Source organism: Tenrec ecaudatus, chromosome 15 (assembly GCF_050624435.1).
Source record: "Tenrec ecaudatus isolate mTenEca1 chromosome 15, mTenEca1.hap1, whole genome shotgun sequence".
In the NCBI taxonomy this organism is placed as follows: domain Eukaryota; kingdom Metazoa; phylum Chordata; class Mammalia; order Afrosoricida; family Tenrecidae; genus Tenrec; species Tenrec ecaudatus.
Window position 1 is genome coordinate 18492502 of NC_134544.1, and position 25145 is coordinate 18517646.

Consider the following 25145-nt stretch of genomic DNA (forward strand, 5'->3'; position numbering starts at 1 on the left):
TGACAGCAATGGTTCTTATTTACAATAAAACTGGTCGCTGGATACTTGGTGTGTATGGACGTTTTGCTCCAACAGGGCAAACAGATAAATTCCAATCATGCCGCTTTGAATTGTCCAGGGATGCTTGGCAGATACGGAGTGAAGCTCCTGAAAGTCCTTTCACCAAGCATGGCATATGATGCGGGAATAAAACAGAGTTGAACCCAGGGAAAAGGAACCCATCTTCCCACGGAGACAGAAACCACTTCAAGGGATTTCGTGCCTGTAAACCAGCAAACCAATGTCAGCGAGTCTATGCTGACTGGAGGCAGCAGGCGGACAAAGCAGAACTGCCCCAGGGGGGTCCCAAGGATGGAGCAACAGTGCCATCTGCCCCATGGGAGCCACTGGTGGGTTCAAATCAGACATTTCTATTAGCAGCATTAACCCCTTGCATTAGACTGGGTAGACTAGAGAAAGAAATCCACAGAAACTCATTATGTATATAAGAGTTTTATATAAAGGTAAGTGTACATTCAGAAAGCATCCCAACCCAGTGCTGTCCAAGCCCTTAAGGCCAACATTTTCCCATATGTCTGACACTGATCTACACAGTCCTCCTCAATCTCACTAAACACACGCAGTGATGCTGACTATAGGAGGAAAGGCGAATCAGTGAGTGTGTAAGCATCTCAGCACTGACAGGGGTCTCCACACGGCTGCCCCAGCACTCAGAGCTGCATTGGGGTAGGTCCATGTGGCTTCTCCTCAGGGATGTCCTGCAGGAAGTGAGCCTTGCCAGCTGAAGTAGGGAACTGGCTAAGGCAGCTGCACCCTGGTCCGACCATCAGAGAGCAAGAGACCCAAGAACTAGAAAAGGTGAGGCACACCGAGCCATTTATCTCTCTGCCCTTCAATTAACCCCACATGTGTTCGTCGGACAGGTTGGCAGAATAAACCTTAACGATCTCACCCCTTAACCCCTGCAGCACCAGGGATCTTTTTAGCACCTTTCCTCACCCTGAAAGAGTACTTCTCACATTCTCCTACCTGCCTCAGACTACACGGCTACCCAATGTCCACTTGGTGGTGATGCCCCGTGTCAGGTGAGGCTTTTGCCCTCTCATTCTAGGGCGTCTCCTGCTTCCGCTGCTGTCCTATCCGTGGCTACGGCAGCTGGAGGGAGGGACCTTGCCTGGTGTTACACTCTGAGTGGGATTTTCTTCATGGGCTGTAGGCACAAAGCCCTGTGTTCAGACTTGCTTCAAAAGCAGTTTAAAGAGTGGACGAGTCAGGGTATTAGGAAGCCAGTAGACGGAAGGCTGTTGGCTCACTGATTTGCAAATTAAACACGTTTTCCTCATGAAGACACATGACACCCTCTTTGGCCATACCCCCCCAAGAGGCAACCCTGTAGTCCCCAAGGTGATCTGGGGGTGATTCCCTGAGACAGCAAGCTGCTAACTCTACTTCCCACCACCTGGCCTGTAGCCTCTCCCCCTCCGCCCATAGAAAGTCATTCAAAATGTCAGAGTGAAATTTTCAGAGCCAAAGTTTTGAATGTGAGTTGATTTATACACAAAGTTAGTCAGCTGTAAATATTAGCAAGTCATTGTGACATTTACTTGGGGATGCATTCCTAAATCGGCTGACCCTTCTGTCACTGAGGCAAGGTGAGTTGGCCATTCACTCACTCAATGCTTCCATTTGGCAACTGAGCTGAGAGAACGAATATGCAGACTCATTTGGTAGTACCAAAGTATACATGTTTAAATTCTTTTTTTTTAATTTTCTCTTTCTGACAGGGGAGAGAACGAACGCAGTCCCCCACTCCCACAAATTATGCAGTTGAGTTTCCCACATTTGGGGCCATCGCAGGGGTCAGCACAGCCGGAGAGCAATGGATAAGCCTCGCCCTGGGAAAACCACCTTCGTGATCATGGTGTCTCCCCTGCCAGGTAAGTATTAAAAGTTTAAATTCTTAGATATTATTAGAAATGTTACCCAATACCTACACTTCTCCTAACTGGCACCTACTTAGAGGCCTTTCCTTATCTCTGTGCTCTTATTCCTCGGGAGATGGAATTAAGCACAGGCCACAGAATAAGGCATCACTGGACTACCTTGCTTTTCTGATGCCCTCTAGGCCCCCAGTGGTTCATAACCTTCCTAATGCTGCGACCCTTTAATACAGTTCCTCATGTTGTGGTGACCGCCCCCAACCATAAAATTATTTTCATTAATACTCTTATCACTGGAATTTTGCTACTGTTACGAATCAAGCGACCCCTGTGAAAGGGTCGTAGGGGTCGGGACCCACAGGTTGAGAACCGCTGGTATAGGGGGACAGAAGGCACCCTGGTGGTGAAGTGATTATGCACTGGGCTGTAATCCACAAGGTCAGCGGTTCGAAACCACCAGCTGCTCTGCAGGAGAAAGGTGGGACTTTCTACTCCTGTAAACAGTTATAGTCTCAGAAACCCACGGAGGCAGTTCTACCCTGTCCTCGACTCGATGGCAGTGACTTTCGTTTTTGGAGTGGGACAGAATAAGCCATCAATTTTCTGAATCATTAAGTTTTAAAAAAGGGACAAAGTCTGTAACAGGCAACCATCCCGCCAAGAAAGTTATGTGATGGATGTTGAAGGTTCGAAACGCATTTTCTCTAGGACACACACACACACACACACACACACGTTTCATGGCACAACAGAGGCATCCTTCCATACATATTTTGATAATCATCTACTCAATACTAGGAACCTGCTTGTAGTTTTGGAGTAATGGCAATGGGAATCCCGATTTCCCTCTTTCACTTTGCACATAGGAACAGCTAACACTTGACAAACCACATGCTATTCCCGCTTTCCCTAGAGAACAAATTCTGTTTCCAAACTATCGCTAGGCTCCGTGAGCACACATTTCACATCCTGTTCAAGTCTCACGTGAACTGCTCACCCCTCCTGTCCAGAGCCCGTTCCTTTCACGGGTTATGAAACGGTGTGAGCTAAGGGGAGGTCTATCCACAATCACGCACTGTCCTATTTAACACGCAAACACCTCACCATTGAACATGAGAGACAATCAGGTTGGCCCTTTCACTAGACGTCTACTCCCCTTTCATGGTTAGGCAGATACATTTCTGTTCTAGGCACTGGTTCAAACCCAGCAGGCCGTCCTGGGTGGGGGGGCAGGGAGTGGTGGTGGTGGTGGTTACGGAAGATGAGGCTGCCTGATCCCTGTAAAGAACTAGCCTGGTTCCTGTGATGAACCATTCAGAAAATGATCTCAACAGGAGGCCCTGCATAGAGCGGTGGAAGACGTAGATACAACTCAACAAGCCAACACTAACAGGGTTACTGGCCTCACGGAGGCAAGTTGGAAACCACGGATCTCTGGTTCTTAGATGCCCTTCACATCTGGAAAGGAATTCCTCCCCTTGGTTTAACTTTCAACCAAATTATGACAGGCCTGTGTGATGAGCAGTAACGCCAGGGGGTATGGTGTTCCTTAGACAGTCGATCGACCCTGCAAGAACCACAGGCCATCAATTGCCCAGCAGTAAGGCTCAGAAGATAGAGGGAAGCAGGAAACACCGAGAGCGAGTGGAAAAGCACAGCCAACACCAGGCAGGCTGAGAGAGAGAGAGAGAGAGACAGACAGACTGTCTCCCTCCGGTGAAGATGCACAACCTCAGAAACCCTCTTGCAGGGTTGCTGAGTCAGAATGGACTTGAAAGCAGCAGGTTTGGGATTTTAAAATTTATTTTAAAAATCATTTTATTGGGGGCTCGTGCAACTCTTATCACAATCCATACATATATATCCATTGTGTTAAGCACATTTGTTGCCCTCGTCATTCTCAAAACATTTGCTTTCTACTTGAGTCCTTGATATCAGCTCCTCATTTTGCCCTCCCTCCTCGCCCCCTCCCTCATGAACCCTTGATAATTGATAAATTATTATTATTTTGTCATGTCTTATACTGTCCTGATGTCTCTCTTCACCAACTGGGCTTTATTTTTTATGGTCATAAAACAGGCGGTGCAGGAACTGCTGAATGGAAAATCAACTTGCTCTGTACACTTTCACCCAATTTACACTAACAAGCCCCACCCCCCCCCAAGAGAACAGAATCAAATGATGGTCCCGGTGTCAGAGCAGATCGGACCGGCCCTCTAAACCACACTCGCACGTGGCCTTGGGGGACCCCTCCCCACAGTGTCACAGCTTTGGGTGAAGGCCGTTTTGACAGCTGGAGAGAGAAAGAGGACTAGGCGAGGCCGATTTGTTCGCTCCAAAGAACGTCTTCAATCTGTGAGGACCCATCACGACGACACTGACAGAAGTTGGGGATTAAACGCATCGCATGCTGTTTCAGATGAGGCATCTGGGGGGACATCCACAACTCATCTCCCAGCAAAGGCCAGCGGATGCTGGCAGGAGTGACAGTCACGTAGCATCTCGCCCGTGGCATCCTCATCACAATACCGCTCGGCACTTGTCAGTAGGCACATACGTAGGGTGTGTCTGGGTACTCGTTTTGGGTACAAGTTTTAAATGACCATGAGTGATTCACGGAGTCAGCCACACCATGGGGTTTGATGACCTGGGCTGTATTTTCCCCACCCTGTAAGGAAACCCTGGTCACTGAGAGGAATCCTAGAGGGCAGAGCAGAGTGGCTGAGTGGCGTATCCAGGAGGCGGAGTAACTGGTGGCTTCAAACCGCTGGCTTTTTGGTTACCAGCAGAGTGCTTCACCGCTGTGCCACCAGGTTCCTCACAAGAAAGAGCAAATACCAAAATAACAAAAAATGGAAAATGGTTGTGTATTTGTTTTAGAAAGATGGGCTTCATAACGAGGAAGGTCGTGGAGCAGCTTACCAAAGACTCTGATATAAATTAAGAACTTCAACAGCGTTCATTTTTGTTAGTCCTCTCTCTAGCTCTAGGGAGCCCCGGTGGCGAGGTGGGTTATGTGTTGGGGAGGTGACCGCAAGGGCAGCTGTTTGCAACCACCAGCTGCTCCATGGGAGAAAGATGAGGTTTGCTGGGACTCCCTACAGATCCCAGTCTTGGAAACCCACGGGCAGGTCCACCCTGTCCTAGAGAGTTGTGATGAGTCGGAATTGACGTGGGGGCAGCGAGTTTGGTTCAGGTTTCCCTCACCCTTAGTGGCAATGTGTGCGCATGTGTTAGGAGCTCCGATGGCACTCAGCTAGGTCCTAATGAAAAGTCAGCAGTTCCAACCCACTCCGAGGCTCTGCACGTGGCTGAACTCCACAGTCTAGTTCTCCTCTGCCCTGCAGGGTCCCTCTCTCCATCAGAAGCAACTGGCGGGCTCCCAACAAAAGACTCAGCACACCCATGGTGAGTGGCGGCCTACCATCATTGACCCTGACTGTCTGGGAAAGAATGTGTCCCTACCTGTAACATCCTCTCTGCTAATGCTGGAATGTGCGTAAGTAATTAAGAAACGGCGCAGAAACTCTGCACGCTCTTTAGAAAAGCAGTCGAATTCTTCCCACAGGTGGGTTAACTTTGCCCTGACAACAGAACGTTCTCTGTATTGTGTAAGCAAGGTAACACTTATTAAGCACATTGTTTGGATAAGATTTATAGGGTGAAGAGCTGGGAAAAAATGAGGAATGCAGTTGGTCAAATATTTACTTTCATTTCAATATTCTGCTCCCACAATATAACTCGTTGAAAAGTATGGTTCTGAGCCATAGCCAGCGTTTGAAGAAAGGAGACACATTCTGACGGCCGTATTCTATGGAGAGGGAATGTCAGTTCTATAGGAGCTGTATTCTCGACTTTTCCTGAGGTAAGAAGACTGAGACGCATGCAGTCTGGCCCGGTCAGAGGTGGCCATTCATCCCATAGATTGTACAGGAGACCTCTTATTCTCTGAAAGGGAAATGCCTGACTGGGGGCACAGGAAGAACCCCAATGGAAGAAAGCTCTAGAAGACAAATGTCTACAAAGGCGGCACGGTAGATTTTTGACATAGTTTTCAAATAGTCCTGGCAGGTGTGTAAAGATAGGGAACATTCAACCAATGAGATCAACCTTTGAACCTTCCTGAAAACCAAACCAAACCAAAACCATGGGCAGGCGGCTTCTTTGTTCATTCCTAGCACGGCAGCAAATACTTCGGACATGCGCTGGGGAGGGGCCAGTCCTTGGAAAAAGACAGCGTGTTTGGCAAGGTCGCGGGTCAGCGAAAGAGAGGGATAAGCTGACCAAGATGGACTGACATGGGGCTGTAACAATGGGCTTACACATCGTAACTGCGGGGACTGTGCGGGGCTGGGCAGTGTTTCAGTCGGTTGCACGTGGGGTCAGGATGAGCTGGAATTGACGACGCCTAACAACAATGTAGTCATGTTAGGCTGTCACAGAAAAATTGACATATCCACCCCCTCCCTCCCCTTGGTTTTTCTGCTAAATCCTGTATGATACATGTCATTTGTCATTAATCAAATAAGTATTGACTCTCCTTGGTCTACAGTATGCATGAGAGGACTTCAAAAAAGCTCGTGGGAACATTCCATGATTTCCATTCCATTTGCCAAGAACTTCTTGAAGACCCCTCACAATACTAGATGGACAATCACCCACGTAGGGCCGGCCAGTGGGCTGTGGCCTGGCAACGCTGTCAGCCACAAGGAAGCGGCTCTACTTGTTGGTCACATAGGGGACGAGGCAAGAGCAACACAGAAACACACTCCAGCCAATGAAACACAAGCCATTAGCTACGAAAAACAACAAACCCTACCCATCCTGGGGGCTGCTCAGCGATGCTACAGAGATCTGCTGGGAGCCCGGGGTGGCCCAATGGTGAAGCTCTCAGCTGCGACTAGCCCAGAGGTCAGAGGATTGAGCTTGCTTTGGGGAAGAAAAGGCCTCATGAGTGGCTCTTGAAACGATGAAAATCAAGACAAAACCAGAAAGCATGTTGTCCTGGAATCCATTATGAATCCCAGTAGCCACACAGGACAGAGCATGGGCACCACGCAGAGGCTTTCTTAATAGAAGCAGCCAGACACATCTTTGGTCCATGGAGCAGCTACTGGTGGGCAGCCAGCTGCTTTCACCACGGCATCACGGGGCTCCTTCCTGTAAAGGTGGGCAAACACCACAGGTGCCCTTCCACACTGCCACAGGAGCTAGGGGGTGGCGTGGACCCAAGAGCACATGGCCACGGTAAGAGGTAAGTGAGGGAGAAGCGCAGGTTCGGTAGAAAGCAATCAGGTGCTGCCAGAGACCTTGGTCCAAAATGTCTTGCTTCCTTACTGTTCCAAGGTCACTGATGGTCACACCTGCCTAGCAGCCATTGCTGCGACTCAGAACAAAATAAGGACACGCCGAGCATAAATCTAATCATCCTGAGAAAATGCTGACACAGCCCAAGCAAACCAATTATTTTAGAAAGCAGAGAGGTTTTAGAAATACCCTTTTTTCCTGGCCCTACGTGGCTAGTCACAAGTTCCTGATTCAGACAGAGGCAGACAGAAAATGGGTCGCCCATAACGAGCCGTCTTGCTGGATGTTTGTGCCATAAATGACCTTAGAGTGAAAGACTCTGGGTCAACTTTGCTGGCTCAGAATCCTCAGTGGGTTGGTAGTTCAGACAGCAATTCCTCACCATGAAACTTGAGAACAGAACCACTTCCATGACAAGGTCAGCTTTGAGTGGCCAAGGAATTGAAAGAAGCTGCCTCGGGGTGGGGAGTGGCCTGCCCCCATATAAGTGGATATTATGAAAAAGGTCGCTTGCTTTTTGCTGGGTCTGGATCCTGCATCTTTGGACTTGAGGCCAAATACCTGCAGTATTGCCTGCCGGTGCTGGGGCTCTTCAGTCACCTGTAACCTTCTCTCCCCAATCTTGCCCTCCAACATCCACTTATGCAGCTAGATAGAAGCCCGTTATCTGACCCTGTTGCCCTTGGGTTCATCAGCCCCTCCAGCTAAGCAAGTCAAGTAGAAGCTCCCAGTCTGCCTTCTGATCCACAGCTTGGCTGCCCCTACAGAGATACACGCTCTCCGTAACTATGTAACCCACTCAGTTCGTTTCTCTACAGCAGCCGGCCTAAGACAATGACGCAGCTGCAGACCAACTTGGCAGATCAATTTGCATTTTCACCATCAAGACAAATGATACAAGATGCTGCCAACTGACGAAGAAGCGGCTCCCGATTCTCACAGCTACACTGTAGCCACTTCACATCTCAAATGGCGCCTCACAGCCAGTCCCTGCAGCATCGCAATCCAGAGATGGCTGGCAATTCCGTTTCAAAGGTGGGATAATTATGTTTGCCTACTACCTTCTTTTCCAAAGAGCTCAATTCCTCCTATGATCGCTCTTTAGCAATAGATGGGCCAACTTTTCGATTTCAACCTTGGATAATATAATTTTTTAAAAGGCTATTTGCTATGTATTCACATTTGTGAAGGCTATAAAAGAACTCTCAGGTACTTGGTATTTAGGACAAAGTATTTCAAGCATAGCTTGGGCTGCATATGAATTCACACCCAAAAGGCCAGCATTTCCCAAGTTCAGTGACAAAGTTGCGGTGATGATGGCTATCCAATAGAATCAGATGGTGCTTGTCCCTCCAGAACGACCCAGTAAAATCATGAAGGAAATAAATGACAAGTCCTTATCTTCAAGAGTGAAGCACGGCTCTATCAGCTTGGGACAGGAAGCCCCCGGCTCTGAATGTTTGTTTCCCACACCGACCGGTGGGGGTGTTCATGGCTAAATTAAGCACATGCTCCCCCACACACCTGTCTGGCACGTGCTGGCGAGTTAGCTTCTCGGTGACTCAGAATGAGTCAGTTTCATGCTGCTTACCACAAGGACCAGCAGTTTGAAGTCAACAGCCACTCCTTGGAAGACAGATGAAGTGTTCTACTTCCGTAAGGAGTTACAATCTCAGACACCCCCCGGGGCAGTTACAGCTTATCTTAGAGCAGTGGTTCTCAACCTTCCTAATGCTGCCACCCTTCAATACAGCTCCTCATGTGGTGGTGACCCCCCCAACCATAAAATCATTTTTGTTGCTACTTCATCACTGTCATTTTGCTACTGTCATGAATCGGGTGGCCCCTGTGAAAGGGTCGTTCGACCGACCCTCAAAGGGGTGGAGACCCACAGGCTGAGAGCTGCTGTCTTAGAGGGTTTAACTATGAATAGGTTTCCACTCAAAGGCTGCAGGTTTGGTTTGGAAACCACTTGACTAAAAGTCCTTAAGCACCGGCTTCAAATGCATTGAGAGGCTGACACACAAAATGGGGGTGGGGGACCCACAGGTAATAGGAGAGGAAGTACATCATTGGGGGGCAATGTTAGTTTGGTGATTCGTTAGTATCTCTGTCTCAAGCAGTGATCAATTAAGATATCCTCAACCACCTAAAAAGCTTTACTGTATTCAATTTAAGTTTTGGGGGAGTTTATATCTCAGCAGCAACTTAAAATAAGATAAATGAGTCAATGAACTCTATGGGTTCACAAGAAGTAGCTCAAGTCTCCTTTCTAGAAAGAACCCCTGCGTCTGAGGTAGCAGAACTGGACTGGCCAGCTTAGGGCAACCGGATTAGAGAATGTTCCACTGGCCAGAAGCGGGAAGAGCAAACAGGACGGAAGTCACCATCAACTGTGCACAACTTGGTCAGATTTGCTGTTGTAATGAGTGACTTCTACACATTCTTCCTTTTTTTTTTAATTTTAACAATTTATTGGGGGCTCATACAATTCTTATCACAGTTCATACATATACATACATCAATTGTATAAAGCACATCTGGACAGTCTTTGCCCTAATCATTTTTTTCTCTTTTCTTTTTTTACATTTTATTAGGGACTCATACAACTCTTATCACCATCCATACATATACATACATCAATTGTATAAAGCACATCCATACATTCCCTGCCCCAATCATTCTCAAGGCATTTGCTCTCCACTTAAGCACCTTGCATCAGGTCCTCTTTTTTTTTCCCCTCCCTCCCCTTTCCCCCCTCCCTCATGTGCCCTTGGTAATTTATACCTCGTTATTTTGTCATATCTTGCCCTATCCGGAGTCTCCCTTCCCCCCTTCTCTGCTGTCCCTCTCCCAGGGAAGAGGTCACATGTGGATCCTTGTAATCAGTTCCCCCTTTCCAACCCACTCACCCTCCACTCTCCCAGCATCGTCCCTCACACCCTTGGTCCTGAAGGTATCATCCACCCTGGATTCCCTGTACCCATATTCTTCCTTTTAATCAAAAAAATTGTGTTTCCGAAATCCTTCATAGTTTTAAATGATGCCAGTTGGTCAGCTGCAAGACACTGAGGATTTAAAGACACAAGAGAAAGATCAGACTTCCTACTCCAGCAGCGAGTCTCAGAGACCTGCTGGGGGAGTTCTACTCTGTCCTATAAATGAGGCAGAATCCACTCGATGGAGCGTCTGCTTTCAGTGAGAGCTGTCTTGCTGGAAATGTCCTCTCTGCGTGACTATGTGCCATGCCCGTCATTTCGACAGCCTTCAGTGGAGCCTACTCAGATGGTGTCAAGTTGGTTGACCGGTCGCAGCAACCTGACACGCAACAGAATGAAACACTGTCCGGTCCGCCATCCTTACAACCACTGCCCTGCTAGAGCCTACGGCTGTAGCTACTGTCAAACCACCTCACTGAGGTCTCTTCTCCTTTTCAATGACCCCTCTACTTTACGTCTTCCTCCGGGGTCGGGGCCCACCTGCTCACATGCATACGGTAAGTCTGGCCGTGAACAGTGCCCCGCTGCACTGTTTCCAAGGCAGATGAGTCTGTTCTGGCAGCTCAAAGGATTGCCAATATGTTCTCAATACGAGCATCAGGCCGAGGCACCCTTTCTCCTTCACTCTTCCTTATTCATTGTCCGGCTCTGCACGCGCAGGAGGCGATCGAAGACGTGAGGGCTAGGGTCACCGTGGCAGCTTTGATTTTTAACCCTGTCAAGGCGTCTTTTGTAGATTTGCCCAGTGCAGCACGTCATTTGATGTCTTATCCACGTAGCGTGACCCCCCCTTGACAATGTCAATCCTCTCCATTTGGTCTAATTGGGAGGACTGCGGCGTTCTTGTTGGACGTAACTCCTACTGAAGGCTGTCGTCTTTGATCTTCAATAGCAAGTGCTTCGAGTCCTCTTTGCTTCCCGAAAGTTGTGTCATCTGCGTATCATAGGCTGCTACTGGGTTCCTTCCCATCCAGTGCTGACGTGGTGTTCTCCATCCAGTTCAGGTCCTCTGGTGTGCTTAGGCTACAGACGGAATCACTGCGCTGTGAGGACACAACCCTGAGGCACACCTTACCTCACGTTCTGTTGGAAAGACCGCCTCTCGGTCTACCCAGAGGTTCTGCAGGAGCACAGGTAAGTGTTCTGAAGCCCGTCCTTTGGAATGCCATCCACAGTTTGCTATTATCCACTCAAATGCCTGTGCACAGTCAGATTCTTATAAGACACAAGTATCTTCTGGGAATAAAGGCTTAGAGCAGTACCAGACCTGTGTACGGTCTGTGGGGTGGGCCACATGGGCGGCCTTGCCCTCCAGGTAACAAGGAGCACTGTGGGTTTGCTCGGGGTGGGGCGGGGGGAGGGTGTCCGGAGAACTGCGCTCATCAGGGTCACGGGTGTGGCCCACACCAGCTCAGTCTGGAGGTGGTTAGCCAGCCACTCCTGTCCCTTGAGAAGCGGGCTGCCCAGCAGTGCAGGGACGAGAGGCAGCGGAATTGGGTAGGAAGTGGAGGATGAGGCCGAGGGCCCAGAATCTGGTGTTTCCAAGGTTCTTGCTTGTCCTGTGGCTTTGCCCACAGCTCCAGGTCATCCTGCGTTAGGCACCGCCAGGTGGGCCAGACACAGCTGGGCAGTGGAGGGAACCCCAGGCACTCAGTCGGGCTCAGTGCTCCCACAGAACTAATTGGGATCGGGGACACTCTGCAATGTCTTTGAGCTAGTCTATAAAATAAAAGGAACCACCTTTGCTATTTCCAACAACAGCACCGACGCTAAAATTAGCTGAGCTAAGAAGAAAGTCTTTGCAAGGTGGCCAGTGTTTATGAGGTCCGGGGCTCAGCTTCCCCCCTCCGACTCTCATTTCTTGAAATAGACCATGAAGCGCTTCTGTCGCATCACCTGGGGTGGGAAGGGGGAGGCTTACAGAAACCACACAAGTTTGGGATCATCGCCGGTGCAGATAGCAGCAGTGTTCCAGAAGTTAAAATCATCGGGTGGCACAAACACGTGGATTTCAGCCCCCCCCCCCAATACTCTATGTGCCACCCCTAAATATAAAACATAACCCGAGTGCTGGTTTATTGTGATGCATTTTCTAAGTTTAAATTCCTATCGATAATGGGGCTTCACACCAAGTTGGTGGAGAAACGCCACTGTCTTTTCATCTTTCATTTCTCCACAAACGTCTTGAGGCCCCTTCGGGGAGGGTGGCCTCTTGGCAAGGCAGGGGGATGAAGAGAAGAGAGGTATTGTTGGTTTCAGGTTCTGCAGTGTCTTGGGGGCTGAAAGCATTGCCCCTACACGGTATCTTACGGGATTCCTGCTGGGCAGACGGGGTGAAGGAAGTCTTCCACTGAGGAGCGACCACTCCTTGGTGAGGACCAACAAACACAATGACCTTTCCGGGCGGCAGAGGCAGAGGCACTGGGGAGGGCTGCCTGCCAGGCGTCAGACTCGGAGGGCGGGGTGGTGGGGCTGGAGCGGGTCCTGCGGGTGAGGAGGAGCCCAGTGACAGTGAAATGGAAGGCTGTGGGCGCCTGCCTCTGACTTTCCACGGTCACTCAGTCAACCATGGGCAGCTGCCCGCTGTTAATTGCTGCCTACTTTATTGGGTTATGTCTGCATTCTTGGCTTGCTTCTCGGTGGCTCCAAGTGGCAAAATAAGAACCAGTGGGTTTCCAATTCTGCTCCCAAAGGCTGCCGCTTTGGAACTTCTAGAAACTTCAGCCTGGATTTCTTTGTACCAGCTTTTCAGCTTTGCAACCAGGAGCATAGGAGGGGGATTCAAAACCTTACTTGAAAGATCATGGGACCTTCCCACAACCTTTTCAAGTCCCCTCCTGTGCTGCCTCTTCTGGCCTGACTGCACAACTGGCCCACAGAGGGCCAGGCCTGCTCACCTGGGGACAAACAGAGCACCTCCACAGAACGTCTGAGCAACAGCAGGACCTCGCATGCTTGACCTAAGGGCCCGAGGACAGCTGCAGCAGAGTCTGCGAACAGGGACACACAATACCGTCGGGCCCCTCTCTGCCCACGGACCAGCAATACTCATGGCCCAAATAGGAAACTGCTCAGGCTGTTATGTCGGCTTCCTTAACTGCTCAGGCCTAAAACCACCCAGGCCTAAAGTCCCCTCAAGTCTTCCTGAGGAGTGAAAAGAAGGGGGGTGGGAGAATAGGAACTATTAAGAATTGAAACCCGCATGACTCAAACAGGTTGGCGTCCAGTAAATTCTGCCTCAGGACGGCCCCTACAGGACAGAGGAGGGAAGCCCCACAGGGCTTCCTTCCACGGGTGCAGTCATTTCAGAATTGAGTGCCGTCCTCCCGTGAGGTGACTGGTGGGCTTGAACCATCAACGCTCGGGTTGGCTGCGAAGGCTACCCGAACAGAGTCACAGACCCAGTCGTGGCAGAAAACGGGCCTTCCTAATACTTTCACGGTTTTACAGCACCACGGCAGCTGGCCTGGCAAACTGGCAACAAAACCGAAACACGACGCCACCGTTTTGATCCTATTAACTTGAGAAAACGAGTCCCCTATCCCCCCACCCCGGGGAGACGCTGCTCGGTAAACCCTGGGACTGTTCTCTGCAGAGTTGGTGGTTCAATCCCACCAGCGGCTCCCAAGGGAGCATCATGAGACTGTCCGCTCCTCAACAAGCGAAAGCCACAGGAACTCGCCCCGGGGTTGCGACAGGTCAGAACTGACTCGATGTCCGTGGGTTTGGTTTGGGTATAAACTTTTTACAAGGAGGCCTGGCGCGGCTGCCAGGTAAGCAAGATCAGCAGTTCTGACTTACCAGTAGCTCGGAGGGAGAAAGATGAGGCTGGCTGGTCCCATAAAGACTCACAGTCCCGGGGACCCTGGATAGTGTCTGTTGTCACTTGGGGTGGACGGGACAGCAGAGGGCTTATCATCTTGAAAAAGCATCCCTAGTAAAACACTAGTACTAAGATGTGTTCCGAGGTGAAAGACGCCCACCAGCCAGTTGTGCCTGCGGGCAAAGGCCCAGACAAGAGTTGACCCCAAAAGATGACCCACAAGTTGGAGCTTCTGCGAACTGCTGGGCCTTCTCACGAGACCATGCCTCCCCTGCCTGACTAAACGCTGGGCCTTCTCCAAGACCCTGTTTCTGCCTTCTTACCTTCGGGACCCAAAATGTACACTTCTGTCTTCCTATTGGTTTGAACTGACATTTGAGCGCATGCTGTCCTGCCGTTCACGCCCGCCATCTCTCTGAGGGAGAGAGAGGTGCCCATCTGCACACCTGCTCCAACCAAGGTGGAGGCCCTGGACCCCTCTAGGGGAAGGTCTCTGTCTTTCTAGGGTCACTAGGAGCCAGAAGCAAATCAGAACTGCTCCCTTTGGGATGGTCTTACCTGTAGGCATTTCTGGGCGGGACAAGTGCTGATGTGCCGGTGGCTAACCTAAAGGTCCGTGGTTCAAATCCACCTCCGAGCACCTCAGAGGGGACACGGCCTGACCGTCGACAGCTGGAAAATGGAGCCATTAAAAATGCCACAGAGCGCAATTCCACCGTGAGCCACACGGGGACACCGGGAGTCAGAATCCACTTGAGGGCAGGTGGCATTGGTCTTGGTGGTGATAACTCACGCACGACCTGTGGTTGATCTTGACTGCCCACCCTGGCCCCAAATAAATAAATAAGACACTGTCCGCGAGTCCATTCCGACTCTCGGTGACCCAGTGGGGCTCCAAGGCTGTGTGTCTTGATGGCAGTAGAAACCCACCCCACACCACCAGGGCTCCCTCACAGGGACCACCCACAGGTGATCTTAACCCACAGCCACTACAGAGACCCTGCGGCTGACAGTCTGCCTTCTCTCGAGCCTTCCATCTGTATCCATGTGCGATCCCTGGGGCACAACAGCCTCAGTCAGGTGACAGCTGAGGGGGACAGGTGAAGCTGCAGTGCTGGAAAGGCTGGCTGGCACGGCCGCTCCACTGTTACTTCCCTGGGGACCAAGACAGAGCTGACCGGCCAGAGGCTGTCCTACACCTCCACTCACCGCCGGATGTGGGGTGTGGTGGCTCCTGCAGGCACTTGGGATGGAGGACATGCTGCGCTTGTCTGTCTCCCGTGACCACGTGACAAGGAGACCAGGCAACCGTCCCCTGGAGGCACAGCTCGTCATGCAGGCTGGCTGTTGTGATTCGTACCCAAGACCAGACTTTGCTTTACAACAAACCTGGCAAATCATGTAAACAGGAGACACCACTGCAGAAGCTAAGCTCCACTCACTAATTGAGCATCAATCAAGTGCCGTGTACACATGCACATACACACGGCTCGTCATATGCGCTGGGCCCTGGCTACCGCATCGGTCTTGAAATTCTGGATCAGTGGTGAATCCCATGTTAAATCACTCGCTATTACTGGGAGGGAGCCCTTCATCGCCCAGCGATTAGGTCAGATGGACAAAGGGCTGCATGGCGGCTGAGGTTCTAGGCTATGAATTGTCGTTCTCGCTCAGCAGCCTGGAGAACACGGCCCATTTCCTTACATGATGCTTGCTGCCTTTTAGGCTTCAAGTTGAGAAATTAATTCCATTTCTGGTCGCATCCATGCCTTCTCCTGGTTGCGGCTCCTGAAAGTGTTTCTCAGCTGCCCTAGCCCAGTATGCCCCCGAATGCCTGGGGCTGTCATCCTGTGCGAGGCTTCCCGCCTCCAGCTTCCTGGAAAAACAGCTGCCCAAGCACTGGCCACCCCCACGCACCTGGCTCCCCTGGAGAGGCCACGTTTAGATGCCCAGGATGAGCTCTCCAGGGCCAGTCTCTTGGTCGTCTGCTGGGCAACACGCCACCGCCCCCACAACCAGCACTTAGGGCCTTTACGCACAAGCACCATGCATTCCTCCACAGACCCGGCGACTGGCCAGGCGGGCTTCTGGCGGTCTCCAACGTCACAGGGGCCGGGGCCCGCTGGGCTGTGCACCCATGACGGCAGCCCGGCACTTAGGTGGGCGATAGAGTTGGCAAGCTGGAGCTACCAGCCAGAGTGTGGCTTCAAAGAGCTCATGGAGAATGGAATGAAGATCATGGGGGCTTTTCAAGGAAGTGACTTCGAAGTGACCATGTATGTGGCTCATTGGAGTTCCTTCGCAGGACAGCTCCTCGCCCACCTCCCCTCCCTGCTCAAGGGGAAGAGGTTACCAGTCCTTTCAGAGTCTTTTAAAAAGCTGAAAACACATGACCTAGCATCAGGCTGCTGGTTCAAGTCCCCCAGGGGACACCTGGATTCTATGAGGAAAAATAAACCCCATCTCCTGACTGGGGAGGAATAAAAACCCACAGCTCCCTCCCAGTGTCCCCACCCTGTCGTCTTCCGTTTACTCTAAGGAGGATGTGCTGAGCCAATTCTAACAATGATCTGAGGACCAGACTGGACCTACACCGAGGGCCGCACAGCCTGCCATTTTGGCCTGAAGCAAACCACCACAGAGCCTAAACTAGACCCCCAAACCCAACCCAACCCATTGCCACCGATTGGACTCTGACCCACAGTGACCCCACACAGGGTTCCCAAGCCCGTACATCCTTACAGGAGCAGGCAGCCTCATCGTTCTTCTGCAGAGCAGCTGGTGGTATTGAACCACTAACCCTGCATTTAGCAGCCCACAGAGCTCTTCACACCAGCAAGTACCTTTGTCCAACTTGCTCTGTTGTCATCGTGCCCATTGATACCACCAGGCTGCCACCCACCACACTGTACCACTTTGCCCAGACACAGCTGCTGTGCCCGTCGAATTAACAAGGAAAAGCAAGGCTTAGCCTCCTCTGTCAGCTGTTGTGAACATGAAGCTGGATCCCAAAGATGAGAGAAACATCGTGCATTCACCGACACCGGCGGGGCCTTATGTCATCTCAGTACATGGCTGTGTAAAGGACATCAACGCGGCTTTCTCTCATGGGAGAGATGAATGGTTAGAGCGGAGAAAGAGGCTTCTCCTGGTCACTTGGAGCAGCAGAGGGAGGAGGAGAGCCAAGGGGAGGAAGCGGGGATGAGTGTCCGGTGAATCATCTCCATCGACCACCACCATCTCTGCCAGTACACCAGAAGAACTGGATGGGACACCAGCTACCGTTACTGAAATTTTTATCCAGGATTCTACACACCCAAAGAGGGGAAATGTGAAACAAAAATTTAAATTCTCCTGCATCCTAGACCTTCTGGAGCCACGCTTGGTAGATGAACCACTGAAACGATTGCCCTGGGATAATCTTTAAACCTCAAACCAAAAATAGCCCCGATACTTTCGTAAAAACCAAATAGCTTAGTTTAACGAGTTTAAAAAAATGTCTCCCTTGAGCATTATTCTCTTTTAAGAATGATCTATATATCAGTAGTTCTCAACCTGTGGATTGTGACCCCTTTGGGAGTTGAATGACCCTTTCACAGGGGTCGCCCCATTCATAACAGCAGCAAAATGACAATGATGAAGTAGCAACGAAAATAATCTTATGGTTGGGAGGGTCACCCCAACATGAAGAACTGTATGAAAGGGTCGAGGCATTAGGAAGGTTGAGGACCCCTGATCTATATGAAATCACATCGTATGTTGTGTACTGTCCACAACACCATGCTTTCTTTTCCTGTAATTCAGAGGAGCAGGCAGGGGTGATTCATGTTTTGGATCTATCAGAATTTGTAAGCGTGAATACCAAGGTGTTGACCTGTTCCTTACAGTCAGGCGAAGGGACCGGTCTAGGGACCTGTCCTGGGTCACAGGCCCTTTCTTCCGGCCTCGTGGCAACCTCTCGATTCCTTCCACACACCTCCCTCTTCCCCACGCAGGGCTTGTGTGTGAGGTTCCTCCGTCCCTCTACCCACTGCCTCCTGCTCACAGCCCTCTTGGGGGGTGCTTCCAACCGCCCTTCAAGTTGTTGCCGTCAGGTGCTACTCCATCAGCCTTCCTCTCACAACGATCCCAACCCCAGTAGGATGAGCCCGCTGTGCTCCACTGCCAGGCTTCAGAGCAGTCTAGCACAGGCCTTACTTCTGTCCCAGTCGGCCTACTCCTGGTGACGCCACCCAAGCCTGTTCAGCATCATGGTGGGCACTCGGCCAGCGACCCTACAGGATGGGAGCTCCACTACCAGGGTCACACCAAATGCTTGCTCCCTGTGTCTTTCATACTTAGAAAACGATGTGCTCATGTGATTTACAGGACCTCTCTTACGCATCCTCACGACAGCAGCTAGAACACGCCCGACACATGCAGCAACCACTTCTGGCTCGCTCGGTACCAGAATTTCATGGGGCCCTGGAACCTAAGAGAGATTCAGAAGGGCCACGTTCCTCATGGCTTTGATGTCTTGTGGCCCCAGTGGGCAAATCATTGAAGTCAAGTTATTTCCTCCCAGCTCCACTGGTGAGCTGAGGCTTCTCCCCCCTCCACTGCCCACCCACCTGGGTTTAGGGATGCAGAGTTTCTACTGTGTGAGAAAATTCAGTATCAGTAAAGAGGATTTTTATTTTTAGCTTCTATTCTCGCACCATCGAATTCACTACTGTATGAAGAGAAGCCCCTTATCTGTTCTGTAACACTTAAGGTGACTTACAAGTATGCACGGCTAAAATATAGGGGAGTGAGAATCAAATAAGTGAGTTTTTAAGTTTTCTTGTGTTCACAAATACCAAGTTTGCTTTATGCACCCAGGGTGACGTCCAATGGCAGTCTTAGGTTTGAGAAGTTGCAATTTGCTGACATTTCAAAGCACACCCTAAATGAACGACTAATTCTTTATAGCTCCTTTATGAACAGGTTCCTGAAATCTGGGGAGTAAAATGATAGAGAAGCGATTGTGGTGTAGTGGGGGAAATCATTCAAAACAGAAAGTACAAGATTATCTTGAATATAACAATTATCAAACAGGATAATAATACACGCAGGAAAATCACCCACTTCGCTCCTCCATGCTTATCCTACTCAATGGGAAAATATACAACTGCCACGTGTGATTAGTAGACCTGGTGGTGCTGTGGTTAAGGATTTAACTGCTAACCAGCAGGTCTGTGGTTCAAACCCACCAGCTGGCCTCCAGGAGGACAATATGGCTGTTTGACTTTGTAAAGAATCATCGGAATCCCTGTGGGGTGGTTCCACTCTGTCCTGCGGGCCATCAAAATGACTTGGAATTGACTTGAGGCCAGTTAGGTGGGTTAATAACATAAATGCGGGTACAATTATTGATTACCCGCACATCCACCCCCCACAAAATTTTGTTTTCATAATTTATAGACATATAAGGCTTCTTGGGAAGAGATACCAGGTACACATACTCTATGATCTTTATTTTTCCCTGGCTCGTGTGATCCTAACAGGGTACCTTATGTGTGATGATTCTGTTTGGGGTTTGATGACAGGGCAGTGAGGCCTCTTGACACCTGCGTTCAGGGGAAAGGACGCCATGAGCAGGAAGGGTTCTGTTCTGACGAGAGAGAATAAGGCACAGAAGCCTCACATCCTTTGTGATTTTAAAGCCCTAAACCTTGCGGCCGCAACCACACTGAAGCCGAGGGAATAGGCAAATCTTTTCCAGAACACTTTGCATTAATATTTTCTACACGGTTCTTCCATAGAAGTTCATTGGGACATTCACAATGCTGGAGCCATAAGGGAGCCCTGCTGGCGCAGTGGATAATGCATTGGGCTGTGAACGACAAGACCAGCACTTCAAAGCCACCAGACACTCCTCAGGAGAAAGAGGAGACTTTCTTCTCCCATAAAGACTTACAGCCTCGGATCCTGGGTAATACATTCTATTCGTCCCAAAAGGTCAAGGGCAAAACCCAGAAACCAAAACCCATTGCTATCTGAGTTGGTTACAACTCAAAGCAACTCTAAAATTGTTGAACTGCCCCCGGGGTTCCAAGACTGAAATGGTTACAGAAGCCCACGGCCACGCTTTTCTTCCATGGAGGCCCGTGGGTTGGAACCGCTCTTTTGTTAGTGGCTGACGGCTTGGCCACTGTGCCACTAGCGCTCGCCACAAACCCAGCTAGCACTACTCAAGCGTCGTGAAACACAGACTGGCAGATCCAATCCCTGTGCGGCTGTGAGACATTTTCGCCTGGTGCAGAGGGAACAAACAACTCTAAGAAAGGCTATCATTCTCTGAACCGTGCGTAAGTGCCAAGTTCCCAGGAGGTGGAAATACCATATATACTGGAGTATAACCAGACCTGAGTATCAGCCGAGGCACCTCCTTCTACCACAAAAACTGAGTAAAAAATATGCTGAAAAACTCAGCTTATACACGAATATGTATGGTGGTTAGGAGTTAGACTACTAACTGAAAGGGGTGTGGCTTCAACTTAGTATAAAAGTTGCTGACCCACAGAAGTCGAGTAGACCATAGTATCTTTTTTATCATTATTTTCATAATGACAAATTATTATGACTTCATAATTAGAAGGCAGAATATAGTTTATTCTTATTTTTTATTCTTTTCATGACAGTGCTGGGCATTATGCTAAACAGCCGGCATACATGATCCTCTTTAATCCTGCATTCATACCTGACAGTAACAACTCATCTGGTCCCAAATCAATTCTAACTCATAGCAACCCAGTACGACAGTGCAGAACTGGTCCTGACTCTTTACGGGAGGAGAAAGCTTCACCTTTCTCCCAGGAGCAGCTGATGGGTTTGAACCAGCAACCTCGGGGTAAGCAGTCCAGAGCGCAATTCACTCTGCCACCTGGGCTCCTTCCAAGAGGAAAATGAGAGTGAAATCGGCAAAGGGAAACAGAGGAGAGAGACAAACCACCAGCGTTTCACTCACAAAGAACTGATTCTTCACCAAAAATCCTCCCTAGCTCGGCTAAATCCTTTCTATTTCCTCGGGGACAGAAGAGAAGCCATGGGTGAGAAGAGGAAGGTGGGTGGCTATACAATAGACAAAGGACATGATCGGAGATTTGCAAAATAAGTAAAAAGGGAAAGGATATGGAGCTGAGTGGCCCTAGTGAGACCCTGGGGAGAGAAGTTACAGAAGCAAATGGAATAAATAGAGTCCAGCGCTTCCCTCTTGCCCCTCCCAGGGACCTGGCGTGGAGTCCCGGAGACGGAGAGGGTTACAAAATGGGCTGCGGACCACAAGGTCGGAAACCACAGCTGTTCCGCGGGAGGAAGCAGCCCCTATCTGTTCTCATAAACAGTTACCATCTCAGAAGCTCAAAGTGTCCCAGGGGGTCACTGAGCGCCAACATCAACTCGATGGCAGCGAGTCAGGGACTTGGCTCACACACGTCCTTAGGAGCCAAAGGTGCCATTCCCAGAGAAACAGAGCCCACTGCCACCGACCGATCCATGGATTCTCGGTGCCTTCTGGTATTTAGAAAATGAGTGGACGGGTTGGTATAGCAGCCCACAGCTCTGAGAGAGACGTGGAGTCAAAAGATGGTTGAGATGGGCTCAGACGGCTCTACCTATGGTGGCAACTGGGGAGCGAAACGGAACAATGAGAACTCGCCCTGAATCCAGGAGTCAAGCTATTCCCGGCAGGCGCCATGGTGGAAGGTCCAGATGGCCAGGCTTGGCTATAGTAACCAAGGCCTTGTGCCCCGTGTAGCAGGAAGAGCGGCACTTCGTGGGTCAGGCCACCCCAAGTCCCAGCTCTCCTGGCTCTTTCCTGGGCGCCGGCCACCTCAAGCTCCTGGTTTAAGAAACACGGAGGCTGGCTCAGGGTACCTACCTTTCGGGTCCTTTCCATTTTACCAATCTGCTTTGAATACTGTGAAGGCAGAGAGCCAGCCGCCTACTGCCCCTTCTCGGAGGCTCGCCAGAGTGTGACGGCTGGCCAGTCGTTTCTGGAAGGGGAGTTTTCCAAGCCACACAAATGCGCTCGGTTCATACGGACAGAAGGAAGAGACTTTAGAGACTTGGAGAAAAGAGCCATTTGCAGGCTGTGGAACCAGATAGACCAGTCTGTATGGGTTGGGGGTGGAGTGCCCGATTGCACTAACGCTCTGCAGCTGGGGAAACCAAGTCCCCCCCCCCCCTCGCGCTATTTGGGGAGCTAATCCTCCAGAGGGAGGAGAATGGCACTCGCAAGGATCCACCGGGGCCCTCCATGTTGCCTCACACACAGGCATGGTAACTGGCTCCTTGGAGTGGGAATTCATTTTGCGGACTCCTAAGTCTCCAAGGAGCCCCCTGGATTCCATCAACAGGCATCACGCGGACAGACAACAAGTATGTGCACGAAAGCGTGATCACAGAAAACATGTGAGCAGAAAGAGCGAACTCAGCACTGCTTTTTTTTTTGGTTTTTGTTTTACTGAAAGTTGGCAAACCCAGAACTCGGTTATCCCTGGCCTTAACCTTTTAAAGGGAACGTTGTTTTAAACCCTGACTAGACTCCCACATCAGATTCAGCTGGGTCACAGCCATACAGCAAGATGCTGACAGCCCACCCCCAGAAGCAAGGAGCCTATCCTTGACCCTGAGGCCCTGGAATGCCAGCAGTGGGGCTGGGTAATCAGGACAGTGAAGCGCTTTGCTCTGGTGGGCACTGTCCAGGAAGAGCTGACCTGCTAATTAGCCAAGCTGGCAGTGAGTTCAGATGAAAAGCTCGCATGCCCAGTGGACTGGACTGGAGAGAAGATGGGCACTTAATCAACCTGCCCAGCGTGGCTGCTGTGCAGGCAGGGGCAGAGAGTGAGTCTCACCAGGCCTGGAAGCGCTCGCGGGATCCTAGGAGGCTTTTCTGAGCATTAAGGGAAGGTTTCTTACATTTTAGACCTCCCTTTTATGACAGACCATTCGATCCGGCCCCGCTCCACAACCACACACCGTGTCTCCCATTTCTATAACCCTCCCCCTGCCAAACACACGCTGCCCTTCCCACTTCTCCCCCCTTCCCCACGGCAGGGCATTCTTTGTGCATCTGTTTTGCTTGGCCACAAACCCCGGCATTCCTCCAGCCGCCACCTGGAACGCACTGTGCAGAGACAGACGCCGGCTCAAAAGGAAAACCAGTCTCCAGCGAGTCTTCTGTGACCTCAGGGCTCCTGTCCCTGACTTACTGCCAGGGCCTGCCTGTGACCCTTTGCGGTCGTCGGATTAGACACGCCCCAGGAGCAGGCTCTCTCCTTCTGCCTCTCCAAACACAGCCCCTGTGGTTGACCTGGGCCCACCTGCGCAGACACAGACACTGGCTGGGCTGACCCGCTGCCTACAGGGCTTCAGAACACCCTGGGTGCCATGAATGCTTGGCAGGGGCTCACACCACCATGTGGACCTGGCAGTGCTGCGGACGAAAGGTCTGGTGATCTGCATCTGTGGAGGTCACAACCAAGAAAGCCCCCGGGGAACTGTGCCGGCTGCTGAGAGCTGGAGCCTTCTCAGAAGCAGCCGGGGAGTGGAGTGGGGTGGGCAGGACCTGAGCACGACCACTTGACGTCTCTGGTTCTCAAGCCAGTTGAGTAGGAAAGCCTTAGCAGCTGGGGCAAAAACTGTATCTACTTCCTCAGAGAAGACTTGGCTGTGCTGCTCTCCCTACCACAACCCTCCACTCCTCCAGAGAGGGAGGTCCGGAGTCATCGGCCAGACAAGGAAATGCAATGACCAGGGAAAGATGACGGGGGGTGGGGTGGGGGGTGGTGGTCATGGCACCCAAAGCCCCTGGGAAACAGGCAGATGCAGGAGCCTCCCTTGAGGACACCCCCCACCCCTCCCCCTTCTGAGGCCCACCACTCTGGGCCGGAGCCTGCTGAGGAGAGATGAGCTATTTAAGACACTGTGTGTGTGCGTGTAGCCCCCAGATGATTCATCAATGGCTGGTGCAATCTGCAGATCAGAGGCAGGCGCTGGAGTGAGTGCAGAAATAAATCCACCCACGGCCCGGCACGGCCCCGCCGGCAACTGAGTGCAGCAGCAGCAGCAATAGCGCTAGCGGAGGGAGAACCGAGTTTCCAGAGACAAGGGTGAGCTAAGCAGGGAGGGTCAGACCCCTGAGACGAGGGAGGGAGGTTCTGTCCCCTAGAGCAAGGAGGGACAGCCACCCAGTCTTCTCCTGCTCGGCCCCCAGAGCAGCTGCCAGTGGGACCCCATCAAACAAGGATGGGATCACAAGGCTCTGTTCGAACCCCTCTCCCTCCTGCCTTCCCTCTCCAAGTCTTCCCCGTGGCACTGGGCCATCTGCCCACACCACTGCGAGAGCGACCCCTTCCAGTCCAAGCACCTCATCCCAGTTCTCCAGCGCAGCCACGGTCACCTGCTCCCAGGCTCTCTGGGCTCGAGACAACTTACCCTTGCCATCCCTCTTGTCTGGAAGAGGCTCCCAGCTATCTGCAGTGGGGGGGGGGGCGGTGACTACTCACCTGCAGGTGGGGGCACTATGTGAGGCTTGCTCATCGGCCACGCCATGCCAGCCTTGGCCTGGCAGCACTGCCCCCTGCTTTTCCCCACAGCCATCCCCATCGCCTCCCAGGCCACGTGTGCACGAGCTCCCCGTCACTAGATGCAGCCGGGTGCGGGGGCTGCTCAGGCTGCGCGCCCAGCCCCCCACCTGCCCGTCTTAGAATAGTGCTTAGCACTGGCTCAGGAAATTCACTGAAGAGCCAGGCACCACCTCACCCCCTAGTGACAGCACAGCGGCTGCCTCTCCAGTTCCAGCGCCCACTGGGGAGTTCCACGCCTGTGATGAAGCAAAGGCAGGGCTCGTCAACGACACACAGGGAGGTTTTAGGAAATACATGGAAGCATTTGATTCCAGGAACCAAATCAAATGGCCAACGTTATCGCCCCCTCCCCACCCCAATGGCTTCAGCAAAAATAAAGGCATGACTGGCAGGCAGGGCAGCAGAGGCCCACCCAGCCCCGTCGGGCTGTAGGTCCAGACGTGAACAGCAGCCATAGGCCCGTGTC

General features: G+C 51.3%; 1 protein-coding gene and 1 non-coding gene across 6 annotated transcripts in view; both read right to left on the minus strand.

The window, feature by feature from the left end:
• Positions 1-25145, minus strand: part of NEDD4L (NEDD4 like E3 ubiquitin protein ligase) — a 293853-nt gene that overhangs the window by 95211 nt on the left and 173497 nt on the right. The window lies entirely within an intron of this gene.
• Positions 1782-1945, minus strand: LOC142428168 (U1 spliceosomal RNA). The gene has a single exon (XR_012780140.1). It is a non-coding gene; the product is annotated as a U1 spliceosomal RNA (small nuclear RNA).